At 36.5% G+C, this 7,363-nt stretch overlaps 1 pseudogene; it reads right to left on the bottom strand.

Annotated features, from left to right (window-relative positions):
- Positions 1-350: 350 nt before the first annotated feature.
- On the bottom strand, positions 351-801 carry LOC112826409 (ORM1-like protein 2 pseudogene; annotated as a pseudogene).
- Between the last annotated feature and the right edge of the window lie 6,562 nt (positions 802-7,363).

Below are 7,363 nucleotides of genomic sequence, written 5' to 3'. Positions count from 1 at the left end.
AAGGTAAAAATGCCATATTCTGCTAACGTTACCCAAACCTTCTGCAAACATGTTTTACCAAATTACGTTTCAGTATTATATACTGAACAGCAAAAATGCCCTTACCTCCTCAGACCATGGAGCAAAAAGAAGGGAGAAGCAAAATTCCAGCTAAGCAGCTGCCTTTCCTGATTCAAAGAACCCTGTTCCTAGCAGGCCTGGTCCCAGGGAACTCCACTTTCCAACCTGAGGTCTTCCAGGGAGTTTAGGAAAGGTTGTTTAGTTCTCAGGCTTTCAACGTACAGAAGGCAGCATGGAGAAGGGAAGGATGTTACAGCATTTTGTTTCAGCCTCTTTCCCAGCCCCCTCACTCAGTATTTGTGGATGCCAAAGGGACAAACCCTATAGAGTTGGGACAACTCAGACAGCAGTAGGCTGAGCAGTGAGGTGTGTTGATGAGGAGGTGAGCAGCAGCTTACTTAGTGTAGAAGCTGGCTGGGAAGCAGAGTACCATAGGAGAGATGCTGAGGAATTGCAGGAAGAGGTGAACTGGAACCTGTCTGTTCTCAGTGTGACAGTAGCAGAGCCATTCCTTGATCAGGAGTCTCCAAGGGTGTCCCTTTCATTGTATTTAAGAAAACACAGACAGACAGTTATGATGTTGTGGGTCAGAGTCAAGACAATAGAAATGCTGAAGAAGGGGACACTGAGTAGAACCACATGTGGCAGTCCTGCCAAGAGGATGGAAGCCAGCCAGATGCCCTGGAGATTTGCCACCTGAGGGCTTGGGTTTACTTCATTGTGTGCCACCACTACATTCATCCTGCCAGTTTCGGAAGGTCAACCGGTTTGAGGTGCAGCTCTGGCTTCTACACTCCTGGAAGCCTGAGCTACACATTTTTAATAGCTTCACTCTATTATCAATTCTTAAAAAATCTTTAACAGTGCAAATGAAAACCATGTACAATCTTTTATAGACACATATTTTACCTTTTCCATAGCTCTCTTATAACATTTATTTTAATTATAGAAGTTATTAACATATTTCTCTTCTCTGGTAGACTGGTTGCTTCCAAGGGCAGCTTTGCTTTCTTCATTTTGACCCCTGGGTCTATATCATTGTAGCTGCTAACACTATTGAATTTTATCTGAACCCTGTGATACTGGAAAAGAGCAACAGTTAAGGAAAGCCCCTTACCTTTCTGTGTTCTGGAAACAGCTTACTGGGAGGAGCAATCCTTCACTGTAAGATTTAGGTAAGACTCACTGATGACCCTCCCTTTTGCTTCCCTATGCCAGACCCTCCAAATTCTCATCTTTTTCTCATTAATGATTAGTTGAATCTCTTGTTCCCACTGGTCAATCAGAACAAAGTGCCCTAAAAGAAAACTTTGCTGAAGTTTCTCTGTCCCCAAGGCCCCTGGATTTTGACCCACCCTCAGCAGCACACAGACCCACCTTGACATCCTGTAGGCTGCCAGAATGGAAGACTGACCTGCTCTCCACCCTGTCCAGCAACTTCACTATTTTTGCTTCTCCCAAGCCCCATACTCCTCCCTATAAAAGAAAAGCCTCTTGCTCTTGCTCAGAACATTCTCTCCATTGCAGTCGTCCTTCTGAATAAAGTTTTTCCTTACATAGGTATGGATTCATTTTTTATTTGATATTGCTGAATACATATTTTGATATACTGGTGAATTAAAGGTAAATGCATCTTATACCACTGCCTCTTCAAATTTTCCACATTTTTTAACAAACATACTGCCATGAACTTCAAAACTAATCAATGTATAGTTATCTTTAATTGACCTCCTATTTTGAACCTGCCACCTTTATTTTATTGACTACAAGTGTATGCTGTCTCTGTTCCATTTTTATCATACTAGTTCTGACTGTGATCATCAGCTCATTTAGACAGACCACAGTAGCTTCCAACTCACTCTCCCTTCTCCTTGAATCTCTTCCTTTTTACATTAAATATTGCCACCATAGTCATCTTTGCAAAATAAAAATAACCCCCTCTGTGTTATTCCTTAAGAAACAAACATAAATGGTTCTCTGTAACCTATAGGAGAAAGTCCAAACTTACTGTCTTATCATAGAGAGAGATTAATTGTTATAGTGGCAGTTCCCATTCTGCTCTTACTGCTATTCATGCTTGAACAATAATTTTATGTACTTGCTGCCCATTGTAACTCCAGACCACTCTTGTATGCCTGCGTGTATTATATCATTTGTGTTATTTATTTGATGCAAGTTATTTACTTAATTAGTTAATGCCTAGAAAACCCCTACTCTTCTGCAAGTTCAGTTCAAATTTCATTTTCTCACATGCATGTTACTCAAATTCCAATCAATATTGGGTACCTAATCGTTTTTTTTTTACATTTGACTTAATGTAGTACTTATGACATATTTTTGAGTGTACTATTTATGTGACTTTGTAGAATAACACCTCATCAAAATCATTTGGGGGGCACACAGGGAGAGGGAGAGAATCTTAAGTAGTTTCCACATTCCCAGCTTGGAGTCTGACGTAGGACTCGATTTCAGGACCTGAAGATCACAACCTGAACAGAAATCAAGAGTCGGGTACCTAACTGACTGAGCCACCCAGGTTCCCCTCAATGTCAATATTTAATATGGTTCCAGAAACACAGTTATTGCTCCGTAAATGTTTAGCGTGTTAATTATATATACATGTTTCTTTCATTTAATACATTTTCTGATTATAAAGGAAATATATATACTATAGAGCTATTAGAAAATAGCATGGCAATAATTAGAAATCAGTTCTCCCATAAATATGCATTTTAAAAATTTTTCTAATTTCGAGTAACCATTTTATTCATAACATTCTGTCTCAATCTCTTTAAATAAAATGTAGTTTCATATGGTTTTATTCATAACATTCTGTCTCAATCTCCATAAATAAAATGTAGTTCATATGATAAATATGGTATAAAATGCTGCATATTTCTTTGTTATTACATAATTTTAAAGATGTAGTTTTTCTTAAATATTATTATTAAATTAGTAAATAATCTGATGCCACAAAACATTGACTTAAATGTTTCACTTTTGTTAGACATTTGCATTGTTTCTGAATTTTTACTAATATACATACAGCATTATGATATGTGCATAAATTATTAATTATAAATAAAGGAATGAATAGCCTGATTTTATAAATTTAGAGCATATTAAGAAGTATACCAATATATGATACATAAGGATACATAGGAGGAAGTGTCATAAATTTAAAAATATATGTGATACGTATTGTTATATTTTCCTATAATATCTATGCCTCCATTAATAAACATTTGATTGACATATGACTATGTGTGTGTGCTTGCAAGTGTGTATTTTTCTACATGCAATTTGTGCCCTGTGGTGTATAGTCTGTTACCTTGAGTCACTTCTTGGCTTGTAAGTAACAATTTAACTTATATTAACCCCTAGCTCTCCTTTTCTTATATATAAATGGGATAAGAAAATTAATCCTGGATATAAATAATAGCAAATAACAAGGGGAAAGCATCATCTGGTCTCTTAGATTAAGCACTAAATTTTAAGGCTCTGAGGATATATAACCTTACTTCAGATATTTCTTGCATTTGTAAAGATCGCGAGGTTTAGCAATCATTATTATGTTACTGTTTGTATGTTTATTAGACTTCTGCTGCCTAGGTTCTTCCTTCACAGTGGTACCTCTTTTTGCTCAGTATTCTATCCCCAGTCTCTGAAAATTGTAGGACTTCAATACATATTTGCTGAAGCCTACAAACTGATTTAGGAACAAGTGAAAATCATGCTCTGACAATTAGGTGTAAAAACTTATATTTGAGTTACTCTCCATCATAGGTAAGAATACGTTCCTTAAGTGTGGATACTACAATATCATGTCAAGATATTCCAGGAAATGACTACTTTTAAATACAGGTTCATTGGAACAGGCAACTTTTCCTTTTTTTTTAAACAAAAGCACAACAGTTTTTTATTTATGAATTAGTTTGTGATAGCACTTTATATGTATAATAAAGATATCATCTCTTAAATTAATATCTCTTGTATTTTTAAATTCTGTAATAGCCATTTTTATATACATATATACATTTTTTAAAAATTTACTGATAGTTATCAACCATTTCTTCCTTGATCTTTTCATTGAATTTTTTGTGCGTATGTGCAAGTAAATTTTTTAAAATGAAAGAGTTTGGGACGTAAGCAAATAGTCAAGGTTGGGTGCTATTAACTCTTCTCAAAGGATAAGGTCTCTCAAGGGAATGAATGTTTAGGGAGAGGAGAAAGGAAGGCACGAATAGATGAGTAATTTTTTCTCACATGACAGATAGAGTAATCTAGTAGATCAAAGACTGCCTTTCTTTTCTTGACTTGAATGATTTCATAAAGTTTTAAATGGAAAATTATAATGTTTACAATAAACAAGCCTAGAGTCTTTTACTTCAAATTAATGAGACATCAGGCTCTCTACACATACCTTCAACCCCAGCATATTTTTTTCTTGGTAAATTATGAAAAACACTTTAACGAGTCATTATGTGGAGTGTTAGGATAACAATATCTGACAGGTTAGGTATATAAAATATCAGTCAAGAAACATCTATTTGGAATTATATATGTTGTGGTTATTTCCTGGCTGTGGTCCAGAGCACCAAAAATGTATTAAATTATATCAAAAATGTTATTTCAAAACAGTACCTTAAATTTTTTGTATTATTCGCATATTTTCTTCAAAAAAAACTTCTATAGAAGTATCATACATAAAAATTATAAACAGTGTGGGCACCTGAGTGGCTCAGTCAGCTAAGCGCCTGATTCTTGATTTCAGCTCAGGTCCTGGGATGAGCCCCTCCTTGGGCTCCTTGCTGGGCCTGGAGCCAAATCAAATAAGACAAAAACATAGAGGGAGGCAAACCGTAAGAGACTCTTAACAATAGGAAACACACTGGGGGAGGGGAGTGGGTGGTGGGGATGGGGTACCTGGGGGATGGGCGTTAAGGAGGGCACTTGAAGCAATGAGCACTGGGTGTTAGACACAACTGATGAATCACTAAATTCTACCACTGAAACTAATAATAGAGTATATGTTAACTAAATTGAATTCAAATAAAAATTTTTTAGAAAGATTCTCTCTCCCCCTCTCCCTTGGACCCTCCCCTTCACATATGCACCTGTTCTTTCTCTCTGTCTCTCTCTCTCTATATATATATATATATACACACAGTACTATTCCATTAGATGGATTAAAGGAAGAAAGGACAACTTCAGTTGTAACCTTGCTAATTCTCACCTCGTTTGGGACATACTGTTTAGTAATTCAGGATCTGAGAATAATTTGAAACTAATACTTTAAAATTTAATTAAATACAGTTGTAAATATGTGTTATGATTCTGTTTTATGATACTATAAAAATGCATAAAATGTATGCCTATCAGAAATAGATAATAGTATAGTACCTTAAGTTCTTTTAAGGTTAGTGGATTTGACCAGATTTATGACCATAACCCCACATTTTGCCCTACCAAAGCCTCCTTATGAGTTCAGTTCTCCAAAATATATATCCATTCACATATTGAGAAATCAATATCCTTATCCTTGGTGTGTCCGACTGGGCGGAGCTGAAGGTTTCTTTTTCTTAGGCTCAAGACCAGTCTTAGCAGTTTCTTCTCCCATTGCTAGTAGCACCTCATCCCTGTGACATTAACTGCAACATTCGTGGCAAAGACACAATTGCCCAATGACATCTGTAAAGGAAATCAAAAGAGGAATTGGAAATTCACTTTCAACTCAGAGAATAGGTGACCTAATCTCTCCGCGGTAGACTTTTCTAAAAAAAAAAAGATAGCTTCCAAGAAATACGAGTCATGATCCTTTTTAACAGTGTATCCATTTGAACAGAATAGAGAGCCCAGATATGAACCCTCAACTCTATGGTCAAATAATCTTTGACAAAGCAGGAAAAAATATGAAATGGAAAAAAGACAGTCTCTTCAATAAATGGTGCTGGGAAAATTGGACAGCTATATACAGAAGAATGAAACTCGACCATTCTCTAACACCATACACAAAGACAAACTCAAAATGGATGAAAGCCCTCAATGTGAGACAGGAATCCATCAAAATCCTAGAGGAGAACATAAGCAGTAACCTTTTCGACATTGGCCACAGCAACTTCTTTCAAGATACATCTCCAAAGGCTAGTGAAAAAAAGCAAAAATGAACTTTTGGGACATCATCAAGATAAAAAGCTTCTGCACAGCAAAGGAAACAGTCAACAAAACAAAGAGGCAACCCACAGAATGGGAGAAGATATTTGCAAATGACACTACAGACAAAGTGCTCATTTCCAAGATCTATAAAGAACTTCTCAAACTCAACACCCCACCAAAAAATAATCAAGTCAAAAAATGGGCAGAAGACATGAACAGATAATTCTTAAAAGAAGACATACAAATGGCTAACAGACACATGAAAAAATATTCACCATCATTAGCCATCAGGGAAATTCAAATCAAAACCACATTGAGATACCACCTTACACCAGTTAGAATGACAAAAATTGACAAGGCAAGAAACAACAAATGTTGGAGAGGTTGTAGAGAAAGGGGAACCCTCTTACACTGTTGGTGGGAATACAAGTTGGTACAGCCACTTTGGAAAACATTGTGGAGGTGCCTCAAAAAATTAAAAATAGAGCTACTGTATGACCCAGCAATTGCACTACTGGGTATTTACCCCAAAGACACAGATGTAGTGAAAAGAAGGGCCATATGCACCCCAATTTTCATAGCGGCAATATGCACAATAGCCAAACTGTGAAAAGAGCTGAGATGCCCTTCAACAGATGAATGGATAAAGAAGATGTGGTCTATATATACAATGGAATATTACTCAGCCATCAGAAAGGATGAATACCCAACTTTTACATCAACATGGATGGGACTGGAGGAGATGATGCTAAGTGAAATAAGTCAAGCAGAGGAAGTCAATTATCATATGGTTTTACTTATTTGTGGAACATAAGGAATGCATGGAGAACATTAGGAGAAGGAAGGCAAAAATGAAGAGGGGGGGAATCGGAGGGGGAGATGAACCATGAGAGACTATGGACTCTGAGAAACAAACTGAGGGTTTTAGGGGGTAGGGGGGTGGGGAATGGGTTAGCCTGGTGATGGGTATTAAAGAGGACACGTACTGCATGGAGCACTGGGTGTTACACGAAAACAATGAATCATGGATCACTACATCAAAAACTAATGATGTATGGTGACATAATATAATAAAATAAATAAAAACAGTGTATCTATTTGGGAGCAAGAAAGTACAAGAGACTAACACTTCAACAAAAACTCATAA

This window comes from Callorhinus ursinus, unplaced genomic scaffold (assembly GCF_003265705.2).
Source record: "Callorhinus ursinus isolate GAN/ISIS: 27379988/994484 unplaced genomic scaffold, GSC_fseal_2.0 scaffold7, whole genome shotgun sequence".
NCBI lineage: Eukaryota > Metazoa > Chordata > Mammalia > Carnivora > Otariidae > Callorhinus > Callorhinus ursinus.
Note: the sequence above shows the minus strand (reverse complement) of the source record. Positions and strands in the feature narration are given on the sequence as shown.